This window comes from Mus caroli, unplaced genomic scaffold (assembly GCF_978045245.1).
Source record: "Mus caroli unplaced genomic scaffold, Mus_caroli_1 scaffold_1, whole genome shotgun sequence".
NCBI classification, from domain to species: Eukaryota; Metazoa; Chordata; class Mammalia; order Rodentia; family Muridae; genus Mus; species Mus caroli.
Genome location: NW_028227256.1, coordinates 41921016 through 41942086, shown reverse-complemented (window position 1 = coordinate 41942086; position 21071 = coordinate 41921016). Strand labels below are relative to the sequence as shown.

At 39.3% G+C, this 21071-nt stretch overlaps 2 pseudogenes; both read left to right on the top strand.

The window, feature by feature from the left end:
- The first annotated feature begins 2400 nt into the window (after window positions 1-2400).
- Window positions 2401-3678, top strand: LOC110295069 (adenosylhomocysteinase pseudogene; annotated as a pseudogene).
- Window positions 3679-8237: 4559 nt separating this feature from the next.
- LOC110295061 (coenzyme Q-binding protein COQ10 homolog B, mitochondrial pseudogene) lies at window positions 8238-8870 on the top strand (annotated as a pseudogene).
- Window positions 8871-21071: the final 12201 nt, after the last annotated feature.

Here is a 21071-nt window from a genome sequence, read left to right as displayed (position 1 = left end):
TTTTCTTTGTGCAATATAGGTGCTCCCTAGGTGATCACAGAAGAAATTCAACCATCCAGATGCAGGTTTGCTTTCATCTTTAGCTACTGCTGTAGACTTACAAATGATAAAAAAGGATAGCATTCTTTATATTGCTTAAACTCATCTTTTCAAAAGATGAACTGCTAATAATCATCAAAATTTTCTTTATCTTTTGTCAGAGAATAAAGTTGATCCCTGGATGAAGGGGCGGGTAACTTGCATCTTCCCAGCTACATTGGGAAACTTTCCCACCAGAGATAGCAGCAGTGAGCTTGAAAGTCCACCGATGATTCAGTGGAGGTTGCCCCTTTCCAAGAGATCTTAAAACTCATGGAGAAAATGCATTCTTACTTTCCAGAGACCTCAGAGGATTATTTGCTCTCTTGAATGTGTTGTACTTTTCCTTAAAATTCTCTGGTCCTCTTTGGAATAAACTCAATGATACCTCAATATTTTAAGTGTAAGTGTGCATTCTTCCTCAGGATGTACAGATTTCTCTTCTTTTTCTCTTATCCCTAGGATTTTATGAAAATCATCTGGACTGTGACCATGCTTTTGCCTCCAAATGTTTTGAATCATCTCATTAAATTTTGAGTAAATGTTATCCTAGTCTTATATCGGTCAGGTTTTATCTAGTCCTTATGTCATGCTTCAAACTTGTTGAAACACCATCATGTATTTTGTTTTCATTTGGAATTCTTTGCCATAAATGATTTCAAATGTTTCTCCATGGGTTCTCTTTAGTTTTCCCACTATACTTTTCATCTCTTTGAAATACCTCAGGATGAGATTCTCAGAAGCTATGGCATGAGTAACATTAGTGAATATACATAGACAGAAATTGTTCAAAGTTGATTGAATTTCTTATGTAACTTTTCATCCTTTATGCTTTATCCTCTATCCTTTACATTTAAAGCCAACTTTAGACTCCTATCTGAAAATTAATTTCCATACTGTGACTTTTAGTTATCTAGTCTTGGCTTTAAAAAATAATTATTGCCTTTCTTTCTGGTGTCTAACATAAGTGAACCTTTAAAAATTAGTAGCTTATGTTCAAAATTTGCTTCCATTGAACCAATATTTCTTTAAAATATGTTTCAGATTCTTGCTTGATAGTTTTACACCTTGCTACTAAGGTTGTAGTATACCATGTCTGGACTGCGTTCCTGAGCTCAGCACAAAATGCAGGACTCCCTTTTCTTAGCCTGGTTTCCTCTTCTTCCTTTGACCTACAGAATGCTTCTCATGCAACTGAGGTGTCACTAGAACCTTAACCTCAGCCAATAAATCTTCACCCTAAGAAGAGCCCCTTCCCCCACTCCAAGGTTTATATAGTCCATGTTCTCCCCAGATAAAAAGAGTACAAGCTGTTTTATTGACTATCATCTAAGAGAGCTATTTTCTAAAAGAGATGTAACATTGAAAACTGATAACACTGAAATCTTTGGAGATTTCTCTGTCCCCCCAAGCCCCCAGTACAGAATTCTGCTGACCCATCTGTTCCACACTTCAGTTCATCCTTTCCCACCTGGTGTGTGCACCAGGGCCCAAACATCCTAAGGGAAGACATGGACTGTTGAACTCAGCTCAACTTCATTCTTCCCGCTTGATGTGCAACAGTGCCTGGACATCCTAAAAGAAGAAGCAAAAAATAGAACCATATGATACTTTTGTATTTCCTGGTAATTGAACCATTAAGTTTATTGGTTATAGTGTCAGGACTTTTCCTTTTAAAATATGTTTATTCAGCTGATTCTTCAAGCACAAAATGGATCTTCTCAGCTCCCAGGTGTTAACCCCACCCCTCCTTCAACTATCCATCATCAGCAACTACATCATTACCAGCCACCAAATTCTATACCTCTAAAAGGTTCCTAAGATCACAGACAACACATTGCCACCACACTCGCCTAAGAACCAAAGAAGGCAACACATTTCAAGAAATAAAACATCTACCAATAATGGCAAGACCATATTTCAGCACCTAGAATTACAATCTTTCCAAACCAGACACTTGAACACCAAATATAAAAAGACAATCAGTTACAGTATATTTTATGACTCCACTAGAGGTCAATACTCCTACTATGGCAGGCCTGGAATATTACAATAGAGCTGAAACACAAGACAAAGACTTTACAATGTCTTTATGGATATGCTAGAAGTCCTTAAAAAGGAAATGAATAAATCTTTTAAAGAAATCTAGGGAAACATAAACAGTGGAAGGAAATTATTGAAAGAGTTCAAAATCTGAAAGTTGAAATAGATTCAGTAGCCACCCATTCTCCTTCACTGAGTTGATCAGTCCTAGCAGAAGAACAACAAAATTTCTGACTTTAGAGTGGCTACTTGCAGTCAAAAGACCCTGAATACAGTCAAGATGAGAAGCCAGGTTTGATGTGCATGGGGAAGATGTACTCAGCCTCCAAGCCACTGAAGAGTGTTTACATTGCTGGCTGCCTGCACACTACTTTAGAGATTGTTGTCCTTATTGAGACTTTCATGGCCATGGGTGCTGAGGTGTGGTAGCCCAGCTGCAAGATCTTTTCTAGTCAGGACCATGTAGTGGCTATCATTGTGAAGGCCAGCATTCCAGTGTTTGCCTGTAAGGGAAAGACAGATGAGAAGTAGAGTAGTATTGTGGTACATTTAGCAGATGTTGCACTTCAAGGATGAATCCTTCAAATTAATTCGGGATGATGGTGGTCACCTAACTAACTTCATCTACACCATATACCCACAGCTTCTGTCAGGCATCTGAGACATCTCTGAGGAGAACACAACTGAAATTTACAACCTCTACAAGATGATGGCCAATGGGATACTGAAGGTGTCTGCCATCATTGTTAATGATTCTTTCACCAAAAACAAGTTTGACAATGTCTATGACTAATAGAATCCCTCATAGGATGAAATAGGCCACAGATGTGATGATTGTGAGTAAGGTGACAGTGGTAGCAGGCTATAGTGATATGGGCAAGGGCTCTTACCAAGAGATGAATGGTTTTGGAGTCTGAGTCATTATAACCTAGATTGACCCCATCAGTACATTGCAGGTTACAATGGAAGGTTATGAGGTGACTACTGAGGAAGAGGCCTGTAGGAAGGGCAACATCTTTGTTACCACTAGAGGCTGTGTTGGTATCATCCTAGGCTGGAACTGCAAACAGAAGGACTATGCTATTGTGTGGAACATTCTACACTTTGATGTGAAGATGATGTGAATTAGCTCTGTGTGAGGGCTCTATGTGAGGGCCATGGAGAAGGAAAGTAAGGGGCGGGGAGAAGGTGAGGGTCCAGCCCCAGGTGACCCTCTAGTGGCTGAAGAATAGACAACAAATCATTCTGCTGGCTGTAAGCCTGCTGTCAGTGTGAGTTGTGCTGTGGGCTACCCCAGCTTTGTGATGAACAACTCTTTCATGAACCAGGTGGTGGCACAGACTAAACATGCTTTTACCAGATAAATTCCTAGTTTGAGTTCACATTCTGCCTAAGAAGCTTGATAAGGCAGTTGCCAAAGCCTAAGTGGACAAGCTGAATATAAAGCTGACCATGCTAACAGAGACGATATCTCAGTACTTGGGCATGTCTATTTACAGCCCCTTCAAGCCTGATCACCACTGCTACCGAGAGCCAGGATTGACCTTCACCTTCTAGTGGCTAGCCGCCATTTTTGTTTCAGGAACTCTCTCTTTCCCAAGAGTAAATGTCACCAACATGGCAGTTGCTTCACAGGTGTTTGCCCTCCACTGGATCTGGTTACTCTGGTTGTGTCCTTTATTATATCCCTCATACTATTGCAGGTGTGATGATAGGGAACTAAGAGGCCCTAGTCAAGACAGTGGTACATGGGAAGCATCAACAAGGGACATTAGCTCAAAAGTTTTAGGAGTGCTGAGGCTGGGTGTTGCTAGTGGTGGTAAGGTCAAGACAACAAAAATTAAGAAATATCTATCTACAAATGCACCCTACAGAAAGAGCTGTAAGGAAAATTTCAACCTAAAGTGTTAGCTGCACCCAAGAAAATTCATTTAATAAACAATACCAGATCAGCAAACAAAAAAGTGGAAACACACATACACATGCACATTGGACATTGGTTCCAATGTTTTGATTCATTTGGGAATCTGCTTGTCCAAACACTAAAGGTCCCTAAAGGTCCTTGTACCCAATTCGTTTTTGATTGATAAATAAAGATGCCAGCAGCCAGTAGTTGTGCAAAGGAAGACCAGGTGCGACCCTTAGATTTGCACGGTCTAGGACAGATGAGAGAAAAATAGACAGAGGATTGCCCTGAAGTGTGGGATAGAAATGGATGTAGGAGCTGCAGGAGAAAAACCCACAGGCCATGCAAAAATTCAGGTGGGGGGGCTACTGGCCACTTCTAGGATTGGGCCTGGAGGTAGAAGGGGATGGTTTAGGAGTGCTCAGCTACTGTTGTAGCCAAGGCATTTTAGAATTAACTGGTCTCTCTTTCTCTCTCTCTCTGCCTCTCTCTCTCTCTCTCTCTCTCTCTCTCTCTCTCTCCCTCTCCGCCTCTCCCTTCCCCTTCCCCTTCCCCCATCTGTGTATATGTATACATAATACATAAGACATATATATATATATATATATATATATATATATCTTCCATTTGTGAAACCATATAGTTCCTGGGCAAGTGTATGCATGTAAACTACCAGGAGCCTAAGCAATATAGCTAAACACACACACACACACACAAACACACACCACCACCACCACCACCACCACAACAACAACAACAAAATAACAGGAACAAAACACTCCTCACTAATATTTCTCCACATCATTTGTTATACTTCTCCATAAAAAGACATATACTAACAAAATGGATGTAAAAAGAGAATCCATCTTTCTGCTGCTGCATCCAGGAAATACTCTTTAAAATCAAGAAAACACATCATTTCAGAGTACAATGATGGATAAGGTTACTCCATGCAAATGGAACTAAAAAGCTAGTTGATGTAGCCATTTTAATATCTGAATAGGTAAACTTCAAACCAAAACTCATCAGAAGATATAGAGAAGGAAATTACATATTCATCAATGGAAAAATTCTCCAAAACGACATTATAATTTGTAATATCTATGCCCCAAACACAAAAGTACAGGTTCATAAAAGAAACACTACTATACCATAAGGTATAAATTGGCCATCATATACTTAGGGAGAAATTTTGGTAGCTCACTCTTGCCAATAGGCATATCATCCAGTCAAAAAATAATCAAAGATGATAAATGCTAGAGATAACTGTGATTATAAATCAAATGAGCCTAACATATATTTACAGAATATTTCACCTCAAAACAAAAGAATATTCTTTCTTCTCAGCACCTCTTAAAGTTTTCTCCAAAATTAAGCACATACTGGGACACTAAGATAGTCTTTACAGATACAAAAAAAGAAATTGAAATAAAACCCTACATTCTTATTAACCACCACAGATTAAAGCTGGATAGTCACAGCACTGCAAATAACAAAAAAGCAAAAGTTGTTCATAGAAAACGAAGAACTCTCTACTGAATGAAACATGGATAAAGACAAAAAGTAAAAAAGAAATCAACTGAATGAAAATGAATATCACAATACTCAAACTTATGGATCATAATAAAGATAGTTCTAAGAGACAAGTTCATACCACTAAGTGCCTTCATAAAAAAATATTGCTTATATTTCATACTAGTATCTGAGCAGCACACCTGGAAGCTCTAGAACAAAAATAAGAAATCACGCATGAAGGGAGTAAATAGCAAAAATCAATCAAACTTGGGCAGAAACTAATAAAATAGAAAGAACAACCACAGCAACAAAATACAAAGAATCAATAAAACAAATTGTTCTGTTAAAAAAAATGAGACTGACAAATCTTTATATAAGCTCACTAAAAGATGGCTAGGATATCCGAATTAACAGAATTAGAAAGAAATGGGAACAAAACAACAGGAACCAAGGAAATCCAGAGAATCATAAGGACATAACTCTAAAAACCTATAATCCAACAAATTAGAAAATCTAAGGAAAATTGAAAATTTTCTCGATGCATACTAGTTTCCAAAGATAAATCAGGATCAGATGCGGGATTTAAACAAACATATAACTCACATTGCAAAAGAAGCAACAATTAAAAACCCTTGAACCCAAAGAAGCCTAGCACTAGATTGTTTAGCACAGAATTCTACAGCCCTTTCAAAGAAGAATTAATGAAAATAGTTTTCAAATTATTTCACAAAATAGAAACAGAAGAAAAATTTCCCAATTCATTTATAAGGCCACAGTTACCCTTATACCCAAACTGTGTAAAGATCCAATAAAGAAAGATAATTATATAATATTTTTCTTATGAACATATATGTAAAAATCCTCAATAAAGTTTTACATATCAAAATCCAAGAACCCATCAAAAAGCTCATTCACTAGTGGTCCATTTTCCCAGCTCACAACTCCACCTACATTGCCAGAGGCATGCAGTACCAGGAACAGCTAGATAAGATCCCTTCCCTTGAATGACTTGTTAACCCAGTCCTCCTAAAGAAAACCTAACAGCTCTAAGCTAAATCCTGTACCCTGTACTCCATTTTCTGGCCTACAACTCTGCCTGCATTCCCTGAGATCTCCCAGCACCAGTAACAAACAGCTCTGGTGTCATCCCAAGCGCTTGTCAACCAAAGACCATTAAAGCACACCCAAAAGTAGTAAACTGCACTGTTCCCTGTGCTTCATTTACCAGCCCACAACTCGGTCTGCTTTCCAGGAGGTCACTCTGGCACCAAGGATCCCAGTCCATGCTCATAATAGGAATCCCAGAGACAAGTTTTACACCCAAAACCCTAGAAGCCACACAAGACAGAAAAACCCCAGCGAGTGAAAGAGACCTGTATGAAAAGATCTTTAAGTTACTTTAGAGAGACATTGAAGACAATATTAGAAGATGGAAAGATTTCCCATGCTCATCGGATCTATGGGATAATAAAAATGGCCACTGTATCAAAAACTATCTGTAGATTCAACACAATTCCCATCAAAATTACAACACAATTCATGACAGACCTTGAAAAGGAACTATTGGGAACTAAAAAAGGGGGCCCGATGGGAAGAGGGGGAAGGGGAACCCACAACCTACCAAAGTTTTACCTATTCTCTGGTTTGTCAGGCGTGGGAGAGCTGCCATGAACTTTCTACTCATCCCCAGGTGGGCATCTCCTCAGACCCACTCTTCAGGGGGTGTCAAGGGGAAGCCCTACCTGGGGTTCCCAGAGCTACTTTGCTAAAGCCACCAGGGTTATGAGAGAGAGGGATGAGGGAAGAGGTTCCCAACACTGACCAGAGTGAGTGCAGCAGGTCTTGATGAGCAGAGACTCTCTATGGTTTTAGAGCTTTATTATAGAAATGCAGGGGGAAAGAGAGGAGAGAAAGAGAGAGAGAGAGAGAGAGAGAGAGAGAGAGAGAGAGAGAGAGAGAGAAGGCTAGAGGGAAAAAGAGTAAGAGGGAGAGAGGAGAGGAGAAAGGAGAGGAGAAGACAAAGAGAAAGGAAAGAGGAGAGAGGAGTGAGAGAAGTGAGAGGTAAGAGAACAAAGGAGTGAGAAAGACAAGTAAAGAGAGCAAGGTGGGGCTGAACAGCCCTTTTTATGGTCTTTACTGTTGCTAGGTAACTGGGGAGGTGTTTAGCCTGAAGGTCAGAAGCTTGGGCCATTGCTAACATGACTTCTAGCCATGCTTCTCTTGTGGGGGCTGTTGGGGCACGGGGGTGGTGGTGGTGGTGGTGGTGGTGGTGTGGTAACTTAGGCAGGATCCAGAGTTCTAGGAGCATGAGGGAATGCCTACCATGTCATGAAGGTGAATTATCATCCTTTGGGGTTCAGACCTCAGCTCAACTGGAGACCAGCCTGCAATTCCCCACAAGCAACACCTTCCAATTTCATATGGGGTAAAAATCTTCCCTGCATATCTAAAAACAATCCTGTACATTAAAAGGAATTCTGTAAGTGTCACTATCCCTGATTTCAAGCTGTACTACAAAGCAATAGTGATGAAAACTTAACAGTATGGGCATAAAAACAGACAGGTTAATCAATGGAATCATATCAAAGAACCAGAAGTAAATCCACATCCCTGTAGACACTTGATTTTTGACAAAGAAGCCAAAACTAAAGAGGGTCCTGGAGAGGGTGGCATCAGGTGCCTTCTGAAGTAAACCACAGTGACGGAAGCCCCGGCTTGGGGATCTGCGCGCAATGTCAGATACTTACCACCCAGTGTTATACTGATATACCACCCTTCCACCATGTGCCTCAGTATTGCCTAAAGAGATCTGTGCAAGAACCTTCTTCAGAATCACTGAGCCATTAGAAAACAAACAAGAGGTATTTAGAGAAGAGAATTATAGAGTACTCAATGGGAGAAATGTGTGCTGTAGTATCAGGAATAGAGGACTACCAGCATTTAATACCTTGGTGTTAAAAATCAGATATAATAACAAGGAGATCTGGATATTGTAAAACCTGATTAGAAATTGGGTTCCCACATCAATAGTAACCTTAGTAAAACCACATTTGGTAAAGGCATCTTATATTGATGGGAAATTTTTCAATCATTTGGAGACTATTTGGCGTTTTAACCCAGATCTTCCTGGCTATCCAAGAACTTGTACCTTAGATTTTTCCATTTCTTTTGAATTTTGCTCCCTCTGCACTCTCAGCTCACTACACTGTTCTTCAATGAAGTTCTGAAACAAATGGCAGCAGCCTTTGAAAGAAGAGCATGTAAACTGTATGGTCCAGAGACAAACATACCTCAGGAATTAATGATTCTTGAAATTAGTCATACCTAAGAGGAAAATACAAGCTGCCTCCACCTACTCTTGACTAGTTTGTTCACTTTTAGGAAGTCCTTTCACCATCTATTGAGAAGTCAGAAAGCATTTGTTAAACCTGCCTTGATTCTAAGCCTTGAAAATATGTACAGTGAATATGGACCCACTTGTACATAGAATTATTTCTTCAATCAAGTGTGACTCTAATTATCATGTACATTTACAGGCTCTGTCCCCCTTTATAATAACAGATGTCATCACTGTTGCCACATTCCTCTTTTGAGTACACAGAAGAACACTCTTTAATTCTCACCTTACATGAAAAGGTTAGCTGAGATACAATGTGTGTTTTATTAACCATATCACTTTTAAGTTATTAGGTTCAGATTATTTGTAACTTATTGTTATTTGGCATGCCATATGGCTTAGGGTACTTGAGTAATCATATACTTAATGTTAAGACTTTGATTTAAAGTACTGATAATGAAGTCTTAGCACTTTGGGTATTTTAAATTGTTCTTAGGGTAGCAGTCGATGATTCAGTGTTGTTGGGAAGTTGCTGCCCAGATGTACTCAGTGGGATTTTTGTTTTGTTTTGTTTTTTGTTTTATTTGGTGAGTGGTCCAGAGCTCTGAGCTACTTTTCTAGACATGTGAAACTTCCTTCCAAGTGCTTTCCACTTTCAAATGCTGATTGTGTCAAAATTTTGCCTGCCACTGTAGGCAACAGATAAATAAGTAGTTAATATGTCTCCAACACTGCACAGTGTATTTTCTATTTATTGTGCATATTCACTTTCAAAAATATTCTAAACATTTTTTTAAGTCAGTGTAAAGGCCGAAGTCATGACTTAATAAAGTTAAATTCTTTACTTTTGTGACTTTAGTTATTTAAATCTTTTCAGTTTTTGTTTGGTTTTTCATGATAAGGTTTCTGTGTGTAATATCCCTGGCTACCATTGAACTCACACTTTAGACCAGGCTGGCCTTGAACTCACAGAGATCCTCCTGCCTCTGTCTCTCAAGTGCTGGGATTAAAAGCAACCCTGCCATCACCACCACTGGCTGTCATTTAAATCTTTTCTGTATTGTTTTCATGTCTATTTGGACAGATGGCCTAGTTTGCTTCCCTGTTACTAATGGGCCAGAGCACTTGTGAGGAGTGTGTTTATTTCAGCTTACCATTCACCATTCATCACAGAGGGAAGCCAGGGCAGGAGCTAAAGGCATGAACTAAAGCAGAGACTGGGAGGATGGGCTTTCTTGCTTGTTCCCTGTCTGTTGTTCAGTTAGCTTCTTATACACTGCAGATCCACCTCCTCAGGCATGGCATAGGCCACAGTAGCTTTGCCCTTCTACATCAATTTGCAGTCAAGATGTCACACAGACAACACCCCCAGACCAGTCAGACAATAATTTTTTTTTGACTGATATTCCCTCACCCCAGGTGACTAGGTGTGTGTGATGTTGACAGCTTCAGCAACTGTGACAACAGAAGTACAGTACTATAGAATTTCATGTCTTACAATACTTTGATGGGTGCAATACTTATTCTAGATTTGATCCTCAGCACTGCCAGAATAAGGGGGAAACCTTCCATAGAGACCGAGAAATTTGAACTGAACACATTCTTCCTTTACTCAGTATTCTCTCCCTTCCTTTCACTCTGCAACCAAATCACCTCTGCATACTAAACTTCCAGTCACAGTGCTTTTGGCTGTAACTGGTGCTTGTGGGAATTTGCTCTACAGTCTCTGCTCAGTCACTCCCTCTCAGGCACTGGCTGTGTGGTTTTGAGGAGCTCACACTTGTCTGCTCACATGGACTTGAGTTGTGCATTTAACAAGTGAAACATGATCTTCCCACACACACAGGCACACACAGCCAGAACAAAGTGAATTGCATATAATTGTGTCCCTTGCATTTGATTTGGGTTTTGGTATTTGATCTAGTGTTAATGGGGTGTCATTAACCCATGCTGGCCTGGAACTCACTATGTTGCATGGGAGATGCTCTCAGTACTGAGGCTCTTGATCAGCTTCCCAAATGCAAAAACTGTAAGTTTAAGCTGCCATATGTGCATATGGTGGTCTGTAGTTGACCCTGGGTGTCTTCCTTGATGGCTCTTCATGCTATTGTAGCAGTCTCATGCTGAACCTGGAGCTCACTGATTCTGGCTAGTGGAGCTATATGGGATATATAGCTCCTGGGATATCTGTCTCTGCCTCTCAAGTGCTGGGATTCCAGATGTTGCTATCTCTGTCTGACTTTTTACATGGATGTCAGAGATCCAAAAAATACTGGTCCCCATGCATGTACAGTCAGCACTTTATCCTTTGAGCCATCTCCTTTGCCTTGGGGACGCAGGGTAGGAGCATAATACTGATACTATATCCTACTCTAATTTGCTAAATAGGCATGTTCTCAAATTGCCTTCTACAGAGTTATGTTTACTTGTGGATTTGTGCCACTTTTCATCAGAGTATCTTCTTTGTTCCATGAGTGGTAGTTAATACAGAGATTTATACCGTTAGACTTCTGAGAGTGACTCAACTGTTCTATCCTAAGTGAGACCTCTAGATTAGCCCCTAAGGGTTCAGGGGACATTTTGTGTGAAAGAGTAGAAAGACTATGAACTAGGAGATAAGGAAGAGTGCTGGAGGAACATCTGGACAAGACATGGCCTCTGCACTCAGGAACTCGCAGCTGTACAAGGTAGAGGAAATCCACATTCCAACATGGATGGGGGAGGGGCTCGGGAGAGCCAACACCTTCCTAAAAGACTATTGACAATTAATGTTTGCTGAGGGAGAGAGAAAGGAAGGAAGAGAGGAAGGCAGGGAGGGAGGGAGGGAGGGAGGGAGGGAGGGAGGGAGGGAGGGAGGGAGGGAGGGAGGAAACGGTGTCATATTTTTTGACTGTGTACCCACTTACCAGTGGGTATGTTGCTCATGATCCAATAAAAAATAAAAATTAATGCCAGGGCCAAAAAGTGGGAGTGGGTGGGTAAGGGAGTCGGGGGGAGGGTATGGGGGACTTTTGGGATAGCATTGGAAATGTAAATGAGGAAAATACCTAATAAAAATATAAAATAAATAAAAAATAAAATAAAAATAATCAGCTCTTTGGAGGGGGGTGTTTCAAGACAGGGTTCTGCTGTATATCACTCTGGAAATCAGTCTGGCGGTTCCTTAGAAAATTGGGCATAGTACTACCAGAGGATCCCACAATACCTCTCCTGGGCATATATCCAGAAGATGTTCCAACTGGTAAAAAGGACACATGCTCCACTATGTTCATAGCAGCCTTATTTATAATAGCCAGAAGCTGGAAAGAATCCAGATGTCCCTCAACAGAGGAATGGATGCAGAAAATGTGGTAAATTTACACAATGGAGTACTACTCAGCTATTAAAAAGAATGAATTTATGAAATTCCTAGGCAAATGGATGGACCTGGAGGGCATCATCCTGAGTGAGGTAACCCAATCACAAAAGAACTCACATGATATGTACTCACTGACAAGCGGATATTAGCCCAGAAAATTAGGATACCCAAGATACAAGATACAACTTGCAAAACATATGAAACTCAAGAAAAACAAAGACCAAAGTGTGGATACTTTCCTCCTTCTTAAAATTGGAAAAAAACACCCATGGAAGGAGTTACAGAGACAAAGTTTGGAGCTGAGACAAAAAGGATGGACCATCTAGAGACTGTCACACCTGGGGATCCATCCCATAATCAGCTTCCAAATGCTGACACCATTGCATACACCAGCAAGATTTTGCTGAAAGGACCCAGATATAGCTGTCTCTTGTGAGGCTATGCTGGGGCCTGGCAAACACAGAAGTGGATGCTCACAGTCATCTATTGAATGGAACACAGGGCCCCCAATGGAGGAGCTAGAGAAAGTACACAAGGAGCTGAAGGGGTCTGCAACCCTATAGGTGGAACAACAATATGAACTAACCAGTACCCCTGGATCTCATGTCTCTAGCTGCCTATGTATCAGAATATGGCCTAGTCGGCCATCATTGGGAAGAGAGGCCCCTTGGTCTTGCAAACTTTATATACCTCAGTACAGGGGAACTCCAGGGCCAAGAAGTTGGAGTGGGTGGTAGGGGAGTGGGGGGGAGAGGGTATGGGGGTCTTTTGGAATAGCATTTGAAATGTAAATGTAGAAAATACCTAATTAAAAAATACTTCTGTTTGAAAAAATAAAATAAAATAAATAGAAAACAAGCCAAAACTGTACTGTTGGAGTACATTGTGAGCAAGTGTGTTTCTGTCCCTTTTTATCTATCTAAAACATACTCTGATTAGCTTTAATAAATTCTGATGGCAAATTAGCTGAGCAGAAATTGGAAGGCTGTACTTTTTGGCAGGGATAAAGTAATTCTGAGAAGAAAGAAGAAAGAAGGCCCTTCAACCAGGAGACATGATAGTAATTGCATGTTACTTGTGGAAGCTTATATTTTCACAGAAAATAATAACCAAGGAAGCAGCATTAACAAGATCCATCTTCAGAACTGCTGTGAAGCCTATTCCTCCCTCAGACTGCTTTGATGCTGTTTCTTTGGGAGAATTGCTTACAGAACAGCTTCAGAGAGGGCGGATGACCCAAGATGACCTTGGTTTGTTTAGCCTTAAAGACTGATCTAGTAAGAACTTCACTTAAGCCTGAACTTTCTCAGCATACTGTGATTGCCATCATATCATTTTCCAGCACTAATTAATATATACAGAAAATAATAATCCTTCGATCTACACTATACAATGAAAAAAAGAAAGCACCTTTGACAAATGATGTTGGTCTAACTGCATGTCTGAATACAGAATGCAGATAGATCCATATCTATTACCTTGCACAAAACTCAAGTCCAAGTGGGTCAAAGACCTCAACATAAAGGCCACTGAGAGAATGGGAAGATTTTTACCAACCTTACATCTGATATAGGGCTGAAATCTGATACTAAAATATATAAAGAACTCAAGAAACTAGACATCAATAAATCAAATAATGCAACTAAAAATGAGTACAGATCTAAACAGAGAATTCTCAAGAGAAAACTCTAGTGGCTGCAAGCACATGAAGAAATATTCACTATCCTTAGTCATCAGGGAAATGCAAATTAAAACAACTCTGAGACAACATCTTTTAAATCTTAGGATGGCTAAGATCAAAACCACAAATGATATGGAGCAAAAGGATGGGAGTGCAAACTTGTACAACCACTTTGGAAATCAATTTGGTGTTTTCTCAGAAAATTGGGAATAGATCTACCTTAAAACCCAGCTATACTACTCCTGGGCATACACCCAAGTTCCACCATGCTGCATGTTCCCTTAATCATCTATGTTCATAGTAACTTTACTCATAGTAGCCAGAAACTGGAAACTTAGATGTCTCTCAAAGGAAGGATGGTAAAAGGAAAGGTGGTATATTTACACAACAGGGTATTCTCAGCTGTTAAAATTAATGACAACATGAAATTTGTATGCAAATGAATGGAACTAGAAAAGATTATTCTGAGTGAGGTAACCCAGACTCTAAAAGACAAACATGGTATATTCACACTTATTAGTGGAAATTAATCATAAAATACAGAACAGCCATGTTACAAACTACAGAGACAAATAAGCTAAGTAATAAGGAGGGCCCAAGTGGGGTATTATTGAATCTCACTAAGAAGTGGAAATAAATTAGACAAGGAGGGGATTGGGTCTGGAGAGATGGGGATGGGGACACGGTTGATATGGTAAGAGGACAGAGGGAAAGCAAACTGGGTGGGGGGAGAATCTCTGACACAAGCTAGATATCTAGGACAATAGATACTCCCAGGAATCTATAAAGGTAACCCTATCCTCCTTGCAAAGAGGGATATGGAACCTGAACTGGCCATCTCCCATAACCAGACAAAACTTTCAATGGAGAGATCACCATGTAAATAATAAATAAAAAGTAAGAGCAACAACAAAAAAAAGTAAAAATAAATCTTCTTACAATGACAAATAAGAAAAATGAGGGGTCACCTTGGTCACAGAGTTGGCGGACACCCCCATGGTGCCTAAGAGGACTCTCCACAGGATCTTAGGATAACGGGTGAGCAGAACCCAACATCGTTTCCAATCCAATTGTGACGGGCCTGTGACAGCAGGAACAAGGACACCAGAGCCTTTCCTGACCAGAGGCTCGGGTTCCTTTTGATCAGTTCTGGTTTACCGTGGTTTCAAACAGACCAGATAGCTCCATGGTCCTCAAAGGAGACACCATTTCCAGGCACTGTAACATGCTCAGGATCTCAGGACAACATGATCCCAGGATAACAGGAGCTGGGTCACACCACTATTTCAGGGTCTCAGAGGACTTGACTGCCAAGAACTCGGATGCACCCAGAATCTCAGGTTTATAGGAGCCCACAATCAAAGGACCACAGAGAAAGCTGGATTCTGAGGAGTCCTGAATCAACTAGGATTATGAGAAGGACAGGCTCCAATCAGATATATTGATGGCAGCAAGCACTTGAGATAATCAGATGGCAGGAGGCAAGTGTAAGAACAGAAGCAACAGAAACCAAGGATACTTGGTATCATTTGAATCAAACTCTCCCACCATAGCAAGTCCTGGATACACCATCACACCAGAAAAGCAAGATATGGATCAAAAGTCACTTCTCATGATGATGATGGAGGACTTTAAGAAGGAAATATAGGAAAACAAAGGTAAATAGCTAGAAGCCCTTAAAGAAGAAACACAAAAATCCCTTAGAGAGTTAGAGGAAACACTACCAAACAGGTGAGGGAATTGAACAAAACCATACAGAATCTAAAAATGGAAGTAGAAACAATAAAGAAAACCCAAAGAGAGACCACTCTGGAGATAGAAACTCTAGGAAAGAAATCAGGAACCATAGGTGTGAGCATCAGCAACAGAATACAAGAGATGGAAGAGAGAATCTCAGATGCAGAAGATTCCATAGGGAACATGGACACAACAATCAAAGAAAATGCAAAATGCAAAAAGATCCTAACTCAAACATCCAGGAAATCCAGGACACAATGAGAAGACCAAATAATAGGAGTAGATGAGAATGAAGATTTTCAACTTAAAGGGCCAGCAAATATCTCAACAAAATTATAGAAGAAAAATTCCCATACCTAAAGAAAGAGATGCCTATGAACATACAAGAAAGCCTACAGAACTCCAAATAGACTGGACCAGAAAAGAAATTCCTCCTGACACATAATAATCAGAACAACAAATGTACTAAATAAAGACAAAATATTAAAAGCAGCAAGGGAAAAAAGGTCAAATAACATATAAAGGCAGGCCTATTAGAATTACTCCAGATTTCTCACCAGATACTATGAAAGCCAGAAGATCCTGGACAGATGTTATACAGACACTAAGAGAACACAAATGCCAGCTCAAGCTACTATACCCAACAAAACTCTCAATTACCATAGATGGAGAAACCAAAGTATTCCATGACAAAACCAAATTCACACAATATCTTTCCACGAGTCCAGCCCTTCAAAGGACAATAACGGAAAAACACCAATACAAGGATGGAAACTAAGCCCTAGAAAAAGCAAGAAAGTAATCCTTCAACAAACCTAAAAGAAGACAACCACAAGAACAGAATCCCAACTCTAACAACAAAAATAATAGGAAGCAACAATTAATTTTCCTTAATATCTCTTAATATCAATGGACTCAATTCCCCAATAAAGAGACATAGACTAACAGACTGGCTACACAAACAGGATCCAACATTTTGCTGGTTACAGGAAACCCATCTCATGTAAAAAGACAGATACTACCTCAGAATGAAAGTCAGGAAAACAATTTTCCAAGCAAACGGTCTGAAGAAACAAGCTGGAGTAGCAATTCTAATATGAAATTAAATCGACATCTAACCCAAGGTTATCAAAAAAGACAAAGAGGGGCACTTCATAATCATCAAAGGTAAAATCTTCTAAGATGAACTCACAATTCTGAATATCTATGCTCCAAATACAAGGGCAGCCTCATTCATTAAAGATACTTTAGTAAAGCTCAAAGCACACATTGCACTCACACAATAATAGTGGGAGACTTCAACACCCCATTCTCATTAATGGACATATCTGGAAACATAAACTAAGCAGAGACACAGTGAAACTAACAGAAGTTATAAAACAAATGGATCTAACAGATATCTACAGAACACTTTATCCTAAAACAAAAGGATATAGCTTCTTCTCAGCACCTCATGGTACCTTCTCCAAAATTGACCACATAATTGGCCACAAAACAGGCCTCAACATATACAAAAATATTGAAAATGTCCCATGCATCCTATCAAATAACCATGGCCTGAGGCTGATCTTCAATAACAAAATAAATAATAGAAAGCCAACAGTCACGTGGAAACTGAACAACACTCTTCTCAATGATACCTTGGTCAAGGAAGAAATAAAGAAAGAAATTAAAGACTTTTTAGAGTTTAATGAAAATGAAACCACAACATACCCAAACTTATGGGACACAATGAAAGCAGTCCTAAGAAGAAAACTCATAGCTCTGAGTGCCTCCAAAAAGGAACTTGAGAAAGCATACACTAGTAGCTTGACAGCACACCTAAAAGCTCTAGAACAAAAGGAAACAAAATCACCCAAGAGGAATAAACTGAAGGAAATAATCAAACTCAGGGATGAAATCAACCATGTGGAAACATAAAGAACTATTAAAAGAATCAACAAAACCAGGCACTGGTTCTGTGAGAAAATAAACAAGATAGATAAACCCTTAGCCAAACTCACTAGAGGGCACAGGAATGGCATCCTAATTAAAAAAATTGGAACTGAAAAGGGAGACGTAACAACAGATTTCAAGGAAATCCAAAACACCAAAACAACAAAACTGGAAAACCTTTTGAAATGAACAACAAAACTGGAAAACCTTTTGAAATGAACAAATTTCTAGACAGATACCAGGTACCAAAGTTAAATCAGGATCAGATTAATGACCTAAACAATCCTATATCCCCTAAAGAAATAGAAGCAGTCATTAACAGTCTCTCAACAACAACAACAACAAAGCCCAGGAACAGATGGGTTTAGTGCAGAGTTCTATCAGACCTTCAAAGACGATCTAATTCCAGTTCTTCACAAACTATTCCACAAAATAGAAACAGAAAGTTCTCTACCCAATTCATTCTACAAAGCCACAATTATTCTGATACCTAAACCACACAAAGACGCAACAAAGAAAGAGAACTTCAGACCAGTTTCCCTTATGAATATCAATGCAAATATACTCAATAACATTCTTGCTAACCAAATCCAAGGACAGGTCAAAAGAATCATACATTATGACCAAGTAGTCTTCATTCCAGGGATGCAGGGATGGTTTAATGGAAATCCATCAACGTAATCCACTAAAAAAATCTCAAAGAAAAAAACCACGTGATTATCTTTAGGTGCTGATAAAGCATTTGACAAAATCCAACACCACTTCATGATAAAAGTCTTGTAAAGATTAGAAATTCAAAGCCCATACCTAAATATAATAAAAGCAATCTACAACAAACCAGTAGCCAACATCAAACTAAATGGAAAGAAGCTTGAAGCAGTCCCACTAAAATCAGGGACTAGGCAAGGCTGCCCACTTTCTCCCTACCTATTCAATATAGTACTTGAAGTCCTAGCCAGAACAATTGGACAACAAAAGGAGGTCAAGGGGATACAAATTGGAAAGAAGTAAAAAAATCACTATTTGTAGATTATATGATAGTATATATAAGTGACCCTAAAAATTCCACCAGAGAACTTCTAAACCTGATAAACAGCTTAAGTGAAGTAGATGGATATAAAATTAACTCAAACAAATCAGTGGCCTCTCTCTACACAAAGGATAAACTGGCTGAGAAAGAAATTAGAGAAACAACACCCTTCACAATAGTCACAAATAATATAAAATACCTTGGTGTGAATCTAACTAAGGAAGTGAAAGATCTGTATGATAAGAACTTCAAGACTCTGAAGAAAGAAATCAAAGATCTCCCAAGATGGAAACATCTCCCATGCTCATGGATTGGCAGGATAAATATAATAAAAATGGCTATCCTGCCAAAAGCAATATACAGATTCAATGCAATCCCCATGACAATTCCAACTTAAATCTTCAACAAATAAGAAAGTACAATTTGCAAATTCATCTGGAATAACAAAAAACATAGGATAGCAAAAACTCTTCTCAATGATAAAAGAATCTCTGGTGGAATCACCATGCCTGACCTAAAGCTGTACTACAGAGCAATTGTGATAAAAACTGCATGATACTGGTATAGCGACAGACACATAGAGCAATGCAATAGAATTGAAGACACAGAAATGAACCCACACATCTATGGTCACTTGATCTTTGACAAGGGAGCTAAAACCATCCATTGGAAAAAAGACAGCATTTTCAACAAATGGTGCTGGCACAACTGGCAGATATCATGTAGAAGAATGCAAATCGACCCATTCCTATCTCCTTGTACTAAAGTCAAGTCTAAGTGGATCAAGGAACTCCACATAAAACCAGAGACACTGAAACTTATAGTGGAGAAAATAGGGGAAAGCCTCAAAGATATGGGCACAGGGGAAAAATTCCTAAATAGAACAGCAATGCCTTGTGCTGTAAGATCAAGACCTGACAAATGGGACCTCATAAAATTGCAAATCTTCTGTAAGGCAAAAGACACTGTCAATAAGACAAAAAGGCCACCAACAGACTGAGAAAGTTCTTTACCAATCCTAATTCAGATAAGGGACTAATATCTAATATATATCAAGAACTCATGAAGGTGAACTCCAGAAAATCAAATAACCCCACTTAAAAATGGGGCACAGAGTGAAACAAAGAATTCTTAACTGAGGATTATGGAATGGCTGAGAAGCATCTGAAAAAATGTTCAACATCCTTAATCATCAAGGAAATGCAAATCAAAACAACCCTGAGATTCTACCTTACACCAGTCAGAATGGCTAGGATCAAAAATTGTGACAGGAGATGCTGGCAAGGATGTGAAGAAAGAGGAACTCTCCTCCATTGTTGGTGGGATTGCAAGCTTGTACAACCACTCTGTAAATCAGCCTGGTGGTTCCTCAGAAAATTAGGCATAGTATTACCAGAACATCCAGCAATACCTCTCCTGAGCATATATCCAGAAGATGTTCCAACTGGTAATAAGAACACATGCTTCACTATGTTCATAGCAGCCTTATTTGTAATAGCCAGAAGCTGGAAAGAACCCAGATGTCCCTCAACAGAGGAATGGATACTGAAAATATAGTACATTTATACAATGGAGTACTACTCAGCTATTAAAAATAATGAATTTATGAAATTCCTAGGCAAATGGATGGATCTGGAGAGTACCATCCTGAGTGAAATAAACAAGTCTCAAAAGAACTCACATGATATGTACTCACTGATAAGTGGATATTAGCCCAGAAACTTAGAATACCCAAGATACAATTTGCAAAACACATTAAACTCAAGAACGAAGACCAAAGTGTGGATTCTTTGCCCCTTTTGAAAATTGGGAACAAAACACCCATGGAAGAAGTTACAGAGATAAAGTTTGGAGATATCCTGAAGGAAAGACTATCCAGAGACTCCCCCACCCGGGGTTACATTCCATAATCAGCCACCAAATGCAGACAGTATTGCAAACGCCATCAATAAATGAAATGACAGCTCATGCTGGAAAGGATGTGGGACAAGTTGAACACTGCTCCATTGCTGGTGGGAGGGTAACCATGTACAGCAACTATGAAAAGCAGGAAGTTGGTTCCTAAGAAACATGGAATTCAGTCTACCTTAAGATGGATTAGATTCAAGGTAAAGATCTATTCGAGAACCAGATAAACTACTCCAGGAAATATACCCAAGGAATACTTCTGTTATCCTATGGCAGGGACACTTGCTCACCCATATGCTTTCTGCTCTATTCATAATGGGTGGAAAATGGAAACAACATTGATATTCTGCAACAGATATGTGTATAAAGAAAATGTGCTATGTTTACATAATGGAGTATTCTTTACCTGCTAAAAATGAAATCATTGAATTCATAGGTAAATCGATTGACAGACCTAGAAAAAAACTCATCCTCAATGAAAAAAACCCATACTCAGAAAAATTAATGGGGTATACGTTCACTTATATTTGTATATAATCATTC